This window comes from Ranitomeya variabilis, chromosome 6 (assembly GCF_051348905.1).
Source record: "Ranitomeya variabilis isolate aRanVar5 chromosome 6, aRanVar5.hap1, whole genome shotgun sequence".
NCBI lineage: Eukaryota > Metazoa > Chordata > Amphibia > Anura > Dendrobatidae > Ranitomeya > Ranitomeya variabilis.
In genome coordinates this window covers 65,293,557-65,307,233 of record NC_135237.1, presented here as the reverse complement: position 1 = coordinate 65,307,233, position 13,677 = coordinate 65,293,557, and positions in this window count along the sequence as shown.

Genomic DNA, 13,677 nt, shown 5'->3' with positions numbered 1-13,677 from the left:
AATTGTAGTAGAATTATTCTCATAAAACACTGGGCCAAACTTTCACACTGCGTAACCCAGGGCTGGAGGCCTACACTCCTGTGTCATTCACCAACCACCTCCGCAGAAGCTGCACTATGCACGACATAATGTATTCATTTTGCCAGAATATTCCTTTAATATTTAGTGTATCCCTAAATGAACAATACTTTTTTTTATGATTTCTCAGTGCTAGATAGATGTCATTATGAAGAGGGTGTCACAGACAGGTTAAAGGGAATTTCTCATTCTTCCAAATCCATTAATCATTGCCTCCTTGTCACAGACGTTGCCCTCTTATCCTTAGACTTGTATGTCATTTATCACACGATTTAGCAAGAATATTAAACCAATTCCTTTACACCTTTACATTATTTGTGCTTTGCATAATTATATGTGTCACCAATGGCAAAACCGTTTAGCACATAATTCACTTTCCTCATTGACTTTGCCTACAGATTGTTAAGCATCACAATTAGAATTGTGAATTACATTAGTTTATTACTCTGGTTTCAGGCATCACAGATGATCAGCTATAATAGATAAACTTCATGTATGTCCTATTAATCTGCAGAACTTATATGTCATTTCATGGAACAGTTTAGTTAACAGGTAGCTTAGTGGTTCGTAATCAGCTTGCAACATTTGGGTCTACACTTTGATCTTAAATAGTGCAACATATGCATGGAACTGAGGTGGTTAAGGAGAGTGGAGGGCACCTGTGAAAGAGCAGGCTATGAACCCCTTGTTATCCAATATCTCACCACAGAGTGACCCTTTATGTGTTTTTAGCAATTTCCTAGCAATTGGGAGCTATGAAATTCATTGGCTTAGTCCATTACATTTAATCTACTGTAATAGATTGTACAAAACTACGTTGAAAGTGGCAATTGCCTGATTGATTGATATTTTTGGCTGTTCATAATTGCCTTCACTTTGACTAAAGCTCCAGTTACAGATGCCAAAAAACGGCCCCAAAGCATAATTTTTCCTCCAACATGCGTCACTGTGGGTATGGTGTCCTTTGGTGATGCAAAGTCTTGGCTTTGTCCAAACATACCTTTTAGAATTCTGGCCAAAATTTTTGACCTTGATCTCATCAGACCATAACACATCTCACATGTTTTTGCTAGGTTTGATGTTGGTTTTGGCAAAACATAACCAGTATTGGATCTTTTTCTTTGTAAGAATATGCTTCCATCTTACCACCCTACTCCACAGGCCAGACATATCATGAATAAGGGAGATTGTTGACACATGCAGTACACAACCATTACTTGCCAAAAAAGCCTGATGCTCCTTTAATGTTGCTGTAGATCTAAAGCTTGGCATGTCACCACGAACACACATAGCACTCGATCCTGTGAGCAGAAATAAACTTGTTGCCCAATATATGGTAAAACAAGACAGAACAAGTGCTGAAGACAATAAAGATGGGAAAGCTATACATGCACTGCCTAAAGCGATCATTTTAAACCCTCCTAAGGAGACCTAAAATATCCATTTCAATACACAACACCTACGACCCCATCATAAAATATATTACAATTTTTTAAAATTGCGAATGACGATATAAAAATTAAAAAAAATGATGTTTTTTGACATGCAAATAAGAAAAAAAGGAAAAACAGCATCCTAAGGTCCAGGATAGGCTTCCATTTATCACCTGCTGTCCTACCCTATGAATTTGTGAATTGCTTGGGGCCCTTAGCATTGTGTCCATCAGGACGTGTTCATACGCGAAGTGATAAAGAACGCTGCTTATGCATTAGATGAGAAATTTACAGGTTAAACTATTTCTTCCCTGATTCCTACTTTTGTGTTCCCCGCTGCTTCTTCCTAAGCTCACTGTACAGTTCCTCCGAGCAGCTGGTGGGTTTAGCTGATCAGCGTGTGCAAAGGAGCCGAATGTAAGTGTATGATCGTGGGCGTCAGAACTCTGTGTGATCCGCCGAGTGCATTCAATTGAGAGGATTATTTCAGGAAACAAAAGTGTAGGGAAATCACACCTGTTACCTTTAAATTGACATTTACATTAAAATCAAAAGACATTTTTTTCTGCAGAAATTTGTTCGGAACAGGTTATGTTTGCCAATTTTCAGCCATATTATACACCATTGTGCTTTTAGCAGAGAAGGTATTTTTAGTGATAAATTAATGCATTCACTTGCATTCAAGCAAGACCTCACGTCGTGCACAATCCCCTATTATAGCACAAGTGCCTTAAAATTGTGCAGTGTTCCAGAACGGCAGGTCCTCACTAGAACTGAAGCCTTAAGAGGATCATGAGAAACTGGAGTATATGATGTTCGCAAATGTGGACTGCATTTTTATATGTGTCCAGGAGCCAAGTGGGGACTGAACAAGGTAATGGCTGCTATCGTTTTCGGAGAAAGGATTTAGCTCATCATAACTGAACGCAGAAAAGAATTGCATTAAAGTAATAGGTGAAACAATCTTAAAAAAATATTAGCAATTCAAGAATCTAAAGAGTTTATGGAAATCTCTGATATTTAACTAACTGTTAAGATAGAGGAAAAGTATACAAATGATCTAATTATTGGGAAAATCTTTCAATGTCTCTATACCAGTTTTTTTGTGTGCAAAGTCATTTTTTCCCCTAGTCGCTGGGACTTAGCAAAGGTATGTGGCACTGGCAACCATGATCTAACATTTTACTATAACTTACATTGGTATAATTTTAATAAAAATGAAATAATATTGATCTATTAGATATTAGTTTGTAAAGCCCAGATAGCTAAAGGATGTGACAAATTTATTAAGTGGTGTGCAACTGTGATTCAATTTGGCACATTTTACTCCAATGGGCTTTTAAAGGGAATCTGTAATCCGAGATCAGCATAATGTAGAAATAGACTGATTACAAGTATGTGTCAGTTATTGGGCTGTGGTTTTCTGTTTTAATACAATCAGTGTTTTATCAACAGGATATTATCTCTAGAGGACAACTGTCCTTGTGCTTCCTAGTCCATCCACGCCCCCTGCACTGATTAGCAGCTTTCTGTTACTATACAATGTACACAGAAAGCTGTAGTGTAGGCGAGGTTATACACAACGGAGAGAAAACTGTGACTGTATCATAACTACTGCTCCCAGTAAACTAAGTGACACATCCCTGAAATCAGGGTCTCGGACTTTGCCTCATGGTGCTGTCAGATTACATAGCAAAATCCTGGTGACAGATTCCTTTTAATCAAGATTGGCCTATGAAAAGCTAGCCTTGATGAGATGCCTCCTGTCTTTAGTAGTTATATCATCTCTGTATTGCAAGTTGTAAAGGATTGGTTTCCTTTGTGTGAGGGACACCCCTTTTACAAAAGATATTGTGGCAGCATGCCCCTTTAAGAGTGTATATGCACTATCCTATAGATACTCAGAAATGGTGAGAAATGCAGGCATACACACCAGTTTTGCCCATTGGGAGATAATGAGCTTGACATACTCGCACAGGAGGCAACCAGCTTAGAGGTTCCAGTTGTTTTACATGACTCAAGTTATATTGAACAGAGGCACAGATGTAGAACAGGTGATCCTGACTCACAACGCACCATCTTGATTACTCGACACAGAAGATTATGACACTTAAAAGGATTAAGATAACTTAAACGGATTCTCAAAAAAATCTAATAATGATGACCCCAGGATAGGCCATTAATATCAGGTTGGTGGAAGTACGACACCCGGCAACCCCATCCATCAACTGTTATTAACTCCGGCAGTGGTTGGATGAAAACACAACTGTATTAAATGTGTAGTGGCTGCTGTCAAGATCTGCACATCATAAAAAACAAGACAGAAAAATGAAAAAGTTATGGCTCTTCGAAGAAGAGGAGAAAAAAACAAAAGCAAAAAAATGGAAATTGGCTATTTTGGAAAGGGGATGAAGGACATATTGGAACCATTGCTCCTTAACGGCAACTCCCCACTGTTTCATAGCACCCTGTCTGCACATATTTACACTGGAGGGCATTTTTTCCATATATATATTTTGCTGTCACCACGGACTAACATCACTATCCACAAATTACTCATGAATATCGGATCAAACTTGGGCATGCCGCAATTTTGGCCACACCGCCTGGGTCGCCGCCATAGTTGCCATGTAGCGCCAACCTTTTTGTAGTAAGAGCAGCTATGGCGGGTCCATTTGTTTTTACAAGTTGCACAACACTCATAGTTTACACTAAAGCTGCATGGTCACCCAGTTTTCCATATGTGTATTGAGAACATAAAAACTCCAGCATTTAGTTTTGTCAAATCCCTATTATAATCAGATGTTTCACAGAACATTTAGTTGATGGCCCATTGGCTTGAATAATTTAGTTCATCTCTAATTCTAAGAGTCCCTGTCAGAAATTTTTCAGCTTGCTAATTCCAGATCAGCAGCATTACCATACATCATCATTGAACTCATTCCAGTGCCCTAAACAATGGGTTCTACAATGATTTAAAGCAGCGGGGAGAAAAATGATTACAATGATTGTATGCATATCTTTAATCAAGCATGATAAACAGAAAAAGGCTACCGAAAAAAAAAGCAAGATGGAGAGACAGTTTTGATGAATTGTATTTATCTTAGCAATGACAGATGTCAGGTGGAAAAAAATGTAAAAGTTTGTGATCACAATCCAAGTAATGCAGTTCTTAAACCTGAGATTATATGTAAATCTGAATATATAATGTTACCTATCTATCTATCTATCTATCTATCTATCTATCTATCTATCTATCTATCCATCCATCATCTCTTAGCCAGTTACCTTATTCAGATATCCACATTGATCAGCGTAATGTTAATACCAATATGTACAGTCGTGGCCAAAAGTTTCTAGATTGACACAAATGTTGGTTTTCACAAAGTTTTTAGATCTTCTAGAAACACATTTCTATTGTTTCTGAAAAACAATTCTAGACATGTCACAAGATTTTTAACATTTATTGACAGATACATCAACTTTATGCTAAGATGTAATATTTACAGTCATCACCCTTATTTTTAAAGACAGCAATTTGCCCCAACATGCTGGATACCAGTTTCTAGGAGAAATCCTGACCGTTGACCAACCATTCTCATTTAATCAGTGCTTGGAATTTACCACAATTTCGGAGCCTTTCTTTGTCCACCTGCATTTTGAGGATTTACTTCAGTTTCTCATTGGGAATGAGATCTGGGGAATCTCCTGACCATTGACCCAAAATGTCACTGTGTTCTTCACCGAACCATTTATTTGTCACTTTTACCTTGTGACATATTGCTCCATTATGCTGGAAAAAGAATTGTCCATCATCAAATTGCTCCTGTATCGTTAGTAAAAGTTGCTCTTTGGAGGATGTTTAGATAATATACTTTATTCAGAGCATTGTTCCTAGGCAAAATTGTGAGTGAGGACAGTCCCTTGGACAAAAAGCAACTTCACATAAATGATCTCAGGATGCTTTACTGATGGCATTACACAGGACTCATGGAAGCGCTGACATGTTCTTCTTTGAATGATCCTTCTAGATGTCACAATCAGTTTGAAGGGGGCTTCATCAGGGAGAAAAAATTTGCAGGAAGCACAGGGATTGGACTACAAAGGACTGGGGTAAAGTTATTTTCTCTCAAGAAGCCCAATTCAGATTGTTTCAGACATCTAGAGAAATGATTGTCGGGAGAAGAAAAGGTGAGAATATCAGGGGTCCTGAAAAGGAACATGTTGGAGCAGAAACGTGATGTGCTTTGGGCATGGAATAAAGCTATTTATACTCTAAAATAGATACATCAAAAAAGGGGGAATAATGAAAAAGACACCAACAAAGAAAAAACTACCCCTATATATAGATAAATATATGAAATAAAGCCTCTATTTTTTGCTTTATCAAGATGAAGTTCTGCTTCTTTTCCTTTTTTTCCCATTGAGTGATTCAATACACAGCAGATTTAGAAGCTTGCACCCAAATCTGCAGGATTTAGTGCTGCTTTATTTCGCTCTTTTTTAAGCCTATCTCTATCTACTGTATCTTTCTATGAGATAGAAATAAAATAGTTTAAAAAATTTAAAATTTTTGAAGAATAATCATGGGTTAATCATGTACAATTCCTAAATGCATTAGCCAGCATAATGCATCTTGTTTAGAAAGTTAGTGCGATAAGCCCTGGTCTTCGAGCCCATAGACATGTATAGTAGTGGTACTAGCAAATAGCGGTGTAAATTGCAATGTTCACAAATGTGTACATGCTTCTACTATATACACCATATGTTTCTTTATATTATATATTGGAGACAAACTCCTGGGCATTGTTGATTGATTAGAGTCATATCATATTAAATATGTTAAAATTAATTTATTTACATTGAGTATTTTTTTCCATACCATGGTCATCATTTTCACAATGGCTACTGGAGCTTCTCTAGACTCTTACAGTTGTCTCAGGATATTCACATATATATTAGCAGCAATAGACTGACCCTATATTTTACATTGAAGCATCTAATAAGCCTGTGCAGAGGTCCTTGTGAAGGGATGGAGAGCCGGGTCAGCTGTGAATTCACTTATTGTGATTGGTGGATCCTGTGTTATTTTGTACAGAAACCTTTGTTTGTAATTACAGAGGTCAGATGTTTCCTGTAGTTCTTGACCACGTTTGCACACTCTGCAGCAGGGATTTTGGCCCACTCCTCCATACAGATCTTCTCAAGATCTTTCAGGTGTTTGGGCTGTCACTGGGCAACATTGAGTTTCAGCTCTCTCAAAAGATTTTCTATTGGGTTCAAGTCTGGAGACTGGCTACGCCACTCCAGGACCTTGAAATGCTTCTTATGGATCCACTCCTTAGTTGCCCTGGCTGTGTGTTTCGGGTCATTGTCATGCTAGAAGACCCAGTCACCGTGCATCTTCAATGCTCTTGCTGCTCTGCTCTATTTTGATCTCATCTGACTACATGACCTTCTCCCATACATCCTCTGGGTCATCCAGAAGGTCATTGACGAAGTTCAAATGGGCCTGGACATGTGCAGGCGTGAGCAGGAGGACCTCGCGTGCCCTGCAGGATTTTAATACATGATGGCGTAGTAACAGTAATGTTTGAGACTGTGGTCACGGCTCTCTTGACATTGACCAGGTTATCCCATGTAGTTCTGAGCTGATTCCTGACCTTTATCAGAATCATTCTTACCCCACGAGGTGAGATCTTGCATGGAGCCCCGGATCGAGGAAGATTGACAGTCATCTTGTGTTTCTTACATTTTCTAATAATTGTGCCAGCAGTTGTTGCCTTTTCACCAAGCTGCTTGCTTATTGTCCTGTAGCCCATCCCAGCCTTGGGCAGGTCTACAATTTTGTCCCTACTGTCCTTAGACAGGTCTTTGCTCTTGGCCATGGTGGAGAGGTTTGAGTGTGATTGATTGATTGTGTGGACTGGTGTCTTTTATACAGGTAGAGAGTTCAAACAGGTGCAGTTAATACAAGTAATGAGGGCAGAGTAGGAGGCTTCTTAAAGAAAAACTAACAGGTCTGTGAGAGTCAGAATTCTTGCTGCTTGGTAGGTGATCAAACACTTATTTCATGTAATAAAATGCAATTTAGTTACATAGTTATTAAGGTTGAAGGAAGACTTTAAGTCCATCTAGTTCAACCCATAGCCTAGCATGCCCTAACATGTTGATCCAGGGGAAGGCAAAAAAAACCCATGTGGTAAGAGTAAGCTCCATCATGGGGAAAAAAATTCCTTCCCGACCCCACATACGGCAATCAGACTAGTTCCCTGGATCAACGCCTTATCAAGGAATCTAATATATATAACCTGTTTTAACTATGTAAAAATCATACGATGTGATTTTCTGTTTTTTATATTTAGATTTTTTCTTTCACAGGTGAAGTGTACCTGCGATAAATATTCCAGACCTCTCCATTCTTTGTAGGTGGGAAAACATGCAACATCAAATACTAATTTTCCCCACTATCTATCTTATCTATGTGACACATTTATTTAATTAGTTATAGCCAGTCTGTCCATTCTTATACAACTTGTGTATTGATAGCAAATACGATTTTATTTCTTTATGTGTTTGCAGACTTTATGTTGACTCTCCTGTTGGTGATGTGTATTGTGGGTCATGTCATCACTAAGTTTTGGGTGCTCATGAGTCGCTGACAGTACTTTTAATTTTCGCAACTTATATGTGAAAAGTTAACCAAGTTTCCCCTCTCTGTGTCATATGTGTACATTTCAATTTGTCTATTTTTGCTTCTATCTCGAAACAGCCAAATAGGCTGCCCCAATCAGCCCTCACAGAGAGCTCAGCAGAGTTTGATCTAGGTCGATATACTGCACCTTTGTCAGAGCGAGCTGCGGGAAGAGAATGGAACAAACAGTCTCCTAATTAAGGAGATTTACAGGCTGATAAGAAAGCTTGCGTCTGAACCGTCAGATTTCTACAAAAGTCTGTAAAGTTATCAGCTCTCTGTGACACATTGCTGAATAATGTAACGTTCCTATAACTCAACTAACGACTCTCTAGAACAAACTTTCTGAAAGTATTGCGCTATAAGTAGTCCAAGCATGCATTACACCTTAAAAAAAAGGAGGAAAGCTAAATTTAATTTAATATACATTTCTATTTTTACTACTTATTTACTTATTTTATTTACATATTTTAAAATCTATATAAAAAGTAGCTTCTGTGGTGCTATTTGATTATCCGAGGAGTTCCGAGTAGGACGACTCCATTATGTGGGTCAATCTTTATTAGGGAAGAAAAAGTTTTTAATTAAGTTATTAATTGTAGTGCGCATGAGCCGGCGCTCTTTGGCCTTTCCCTGCACATATGCATTACAGTACTTTGCTCTACCCTCGGCAGAGCAGAGAGAAGTGCACCTGCGAAGGAGCAGAATTCCAAGGAAACTGTGTGGATGACGTAGAACATGTCACCCACACGAAGCAAGAAGAGAGGAGGCGCTGGATCAAGACCAGCAATGCCCATCGGACTGGACAGCCCCATAGGCGAGTATAATAAAAGCCATTTATTGTTTTATGGAGAGCGCATTGGGGTCATATAGGCAGCATTCTAGAATACTGTATATGAGGACTCACAGGTGCTGGCCCTACTTTATATGGGAAAAACCTGGGGACAGGTTCCCTTTAAACTACAAACATTGGTGTACATACAGTATGTGAGGAACTGTTCGTGGCAACGTTTGCTTTGCAGCCAGAAATCACCCGGTTATGGTACCCCTGAGTGTATGTAGGTGTTATAGGAAGTTGTTAACTACCCTTATTCAGGCCACAAGTGGTTTGATTGTAGAGGGACCTTGAAAATACATGATGAATCAAGGAGACCAGAGTCTGATGTAAAAAGATAACTTCTTTACCGGAATCCCTTAAGTAGCACTGTAACAAACAATTGCAGGTACTCTTCCTATGCAGTACAGACACAGCAAGTCTTTGGTATAAGTTTGGTATTGTACACGAGTGTCAGAGAACTTCACGAGCTTCTTAGCGCTGTTCTTTGCATTCACTGTCCACAACTACAATGGTACCACGTCGGAACAGGAATTCTCTAAATCTCCAGAACTGGCTAGCATGGTGCCTTCTTGTAGCCCTCTCCTTCTAGCAGTCTAGGGGAATTCTGCCTCCCTCAGCTCTGTTATTTTCGGCTGTATTGAATGCAGGTGTAAGATACCTTCTTAATACTTTTCTTCAATCACTGCGCTCCGGCAGTATCGAATCTGTTACTGTAAACTTGTTCTGGAACTTGCTGTCCTTAGTTCTTCTGTCTCTAAACACAGTCTCTCACTTGCAGCCTTTCTTATAATCAAAAATCCTTCTTATCTGTTCAGCAGCTATTCTAATTGTTTAAAAACATAGTATATTAAACCCAGATGTAAAACGGGTCAATGCATTACAATCAATGTACATCTTTTGCCAACAGCTCTTACACTTCTTTATTCCAGACTCTGTGTTTCAGAACATTTTTGTCAATGTCTATGAAAGGGGCACTGCCTTTAAAATGCTCCAAAAGAGCACAAATTTTGGCGCAAAATACTAGCAGAAAGTAAGCCAACAAACAGACAACATAAGGAAGAATAAAGTGTCAAAGATAGCTAACAGAATAAGCCAAATCTTTCATGTAATAAACAAAGTCTATCACACAGTGCGTGTGGCAATGTGATACATTTTGAGCATCTTCTGCCTGGTCTCATTTTAAGCTAACTTAAGATAATAAAAATAAATCTACCACTATATTTTTATGTTATTTCATGCAATGTTTAGTTAATTGAAAAATAAAAAAATATGGTACTTGAGAATTCTAATAACTGCTGGAACTGGTGTCAAAAGGGTACTGAAGGTAAAATATTGTGATAATTAAATAGTGTGATCACATCACAAGGATTCCCTGTGAATAGCGATGAGCGGACCCATGGAAATTCAAGTTCTGGTACCGGACCTTAACTTTGTTCCAAAGTTCGGTTCGGGTACCAGAACTATACCCAAACTTGAACACGAATCCGAACTCCATTGAAAACAATGCGGACCCGAACTTTTGATCTGGAAAATGTTCTCTCTCTCAGCAATGAACTTATGGGAGTAGTCCGTCTTATGTATTTAGCACCGGACACTGACTGTCCGGTGCAAACCCTGAACTTTTAAGTGTGGGTTCACTCATCTCTACCTGTGAGGCAAGTAAAGGTGCCCCCTGATTATCATACTTTATATTCTGTGATACACATCCTAAATATAAAAGGTTATACTACCGAAATGGTAAATTTCTCTGAAATCCACCATTAGAACAGAAACTGTTTCAGTAAGGGCACAGTCGTGCCTAAGCAATCGGTTGGGTATTCTCACCAAGATGCGGCTATTGTCTGCTGCCATACCTGTCATGTATCAGCAGAGTTAATGGAGATGTTTCGTTCTTTATCCTTTTATTTAAGCTTATGGGGTTGGAGAAACGCCTGGGCAATCATGGGACCACCAGTGTCCCAAAAGGAGGGACTTCCATCAGACATTTATGACATTTTCTGCTAAATTATGATCACTTAACCAAAGTTTAAAGTATTATCCTGGCTGACGTTATGCATGCTAATGCTGATTTGTAACCACTTAATCAATATAATGTCATCATATCAAATAAAAAATACATTTCCAGGTTAGCCTTTTTGTTTTTGTTGTTCAGTCCCCAAAGATATTTATAATAACTAAGATGCCACAGAAGACATCACAAATCAAATATCTGTCTCTCCTCTAATAAGGTAATGGCAGGAAATTCCATAATGCTTTTTATATTAAATTTAAGGAAAATTCTGTTTTTGCATAAAAGTCTTTTTTTCAAAACCTAATCTGCTGCTGTCACAACCGAATAATCATTTTGATAAAATGTAAATGATAGTTTACAAAATAGTCAGCATTATTCTCACAGTGAAATGATTTGGTACCTGTAATAGTTTTAGTTGGATATTAGGTATGGATGCAATGTTACTGAGGTTGACTCACCGTATTATAGGAGCTATCCACTTTTTACTGTTCTTTCATTTTTATTATTAGGGTTGTCCCAGTGATCAGATGTAAAAATCAACTTCACCAAAGAAATCACTTTGTTCAATTCCAATCAAATCCAGTTTGTCCATTAGAAAGTTTAGTACTTCTAATAATTTAATTTTAAATAATACATCCATACAATCTTACAATAATACCACTATGGGGTCATATTGTACCACCACAACATGAACACATTTTACCACCACATAAGATTAGAGGGAACCAGTCACCAGTTTTTTTTCATGTATAAACTGTAATGATTCCACCCCTCAGTTGTCCAGTCTGATGCAGGGGCATGCTGAGCTGGCTGTGTTTTTATTGACTGCTCGGCCATCCAATCTGAGACTGGGAGGTGCTGAGCTCTCATCAGGTGGTCCCGGTTTCCTTGATTGTTCAGCTATTTAACTGAGCTGGCAGTCCCAGATAGCTGTCAGCCGTAGCTTCAGCTAAGAGTGGTTGGTTTATTCTATGCTTTGTATTTTGCTAGTTGATGTATCGCTGTCTGACCTTGGACCTCGTTCTGACCATCCGTCTGTTTAACCCCTTTGCTCTGATTCGCTATCCTCCTGGTATTTTGCCCTCAGACGAATACCAGACTATGACTTTGGTTCTTTCCTCTGTTTATGACATACCCTACTGGCTATTGACCTTGGACTCCTAGACTATCCTGACTCACTGCTTGTCCGGGAGAAGTGACTCAGTGTCACTTTGTGAAATACATTACAGGTGACAGGTTCTCTTTAAAACAATGAATGTTATGGAATAAAACCATTTTAGCAAGACTAAATTTACTATTAGACAGTGCCCATATAGTGTAAAATATAACTTTTAGGATACGTCTTTTCTGATTTGAGTCCTTCACTTTCCACATTCTTCTCCATCCCGCCAAATTACCAGACTGTGATGAAGACTTCTATCTGCCACAACTTGTCTCTATAGAATTTATATAATAGATTTGATTGAATCCTCTCTTTTTCAGCACCCTCTCCGAATTTTTTCAACTTACACAAGCTTTCCACTGGGGTGCCAAGGACCCACCAGTAACCAACTCCAAGGCCCCATGTTTCAGCTACATGCAAATGTGACACTATCCTAAATCACAAAGTTATATAACAATGAACTGGGTATATTGTTAAATGAATAAGATACTGCCTTTATCTATACATAGTGATTCAAGTATTTTGTGCCAAGTACTGCTCATATAAGAGGGTGGTGACCAACTCTTGCATAGGGGTCCAACAGAGGATTCTCCTGTGGGTCAATACAAGCCTGGGCAGTAATAAAACCTTTAGGCCTCACACAGTAATAGTGCTCACCTCAATGCCTTAACGAGTAACATTGCCATATGATATTGAACCTATTTATGAAGACTGGAATTCTGCATGCCATTCTCAATAAAGGGCTCACTGTAGTATGATGTGCTGAATTCATTAAAAGGTGCGCCCCCTTAAGGGATTTGAAACATCTCAGTGGCGTGCAACTCCATACATCTCTCCAGGAATGCTACTCCAGTAAGGAACTGGAGTAGCATTTTTGACATAAGAAATGATGACACTTTTGAAGAATTTGACAGGTGGGCATAGCTTTGCTCCATTCCAGCCAAACCCTTCCCTAGCTCTGTCAATTTTGGTTGAGCTGCTTCGGACAGGTGTGATAACACCAGAAGTTGCAAAATGTTTGCGCAACTCCAAATACATTGGAGTTACCTGCCTGTTCGGTTCCATAGGGGCGTGTTTGTCTTTCATTTGAGTGTTGCTGCCTGCTGATGATTGGTCAGCACCATAGAGGAGGAAGAACTACACGCCCCTTGTGAGAACTGTGTGATAACACCCACTTGAACTTAAAAAAGTTGACTCATTGTGTGCCAAATACTTATTGCTAATATCTGCACAATATCCTATTTGCAGCCACTATTAAATCTCGTGTTCAGTTCAACATAAAATTTTGGTGAAAGGTGCTCTTTAAAGAAAATAATGGCACTGCTTGCTCTGCTGTTCATTCTTTCCATTTATCCTGGAAGAATGATGACATAGCTTCTAAACTTCAGAGCCTCTAACAGCAATCTCAAAACAGCCTTAAGGTACCTTCACACTGAACAACTTAACAACGATAACGATAGC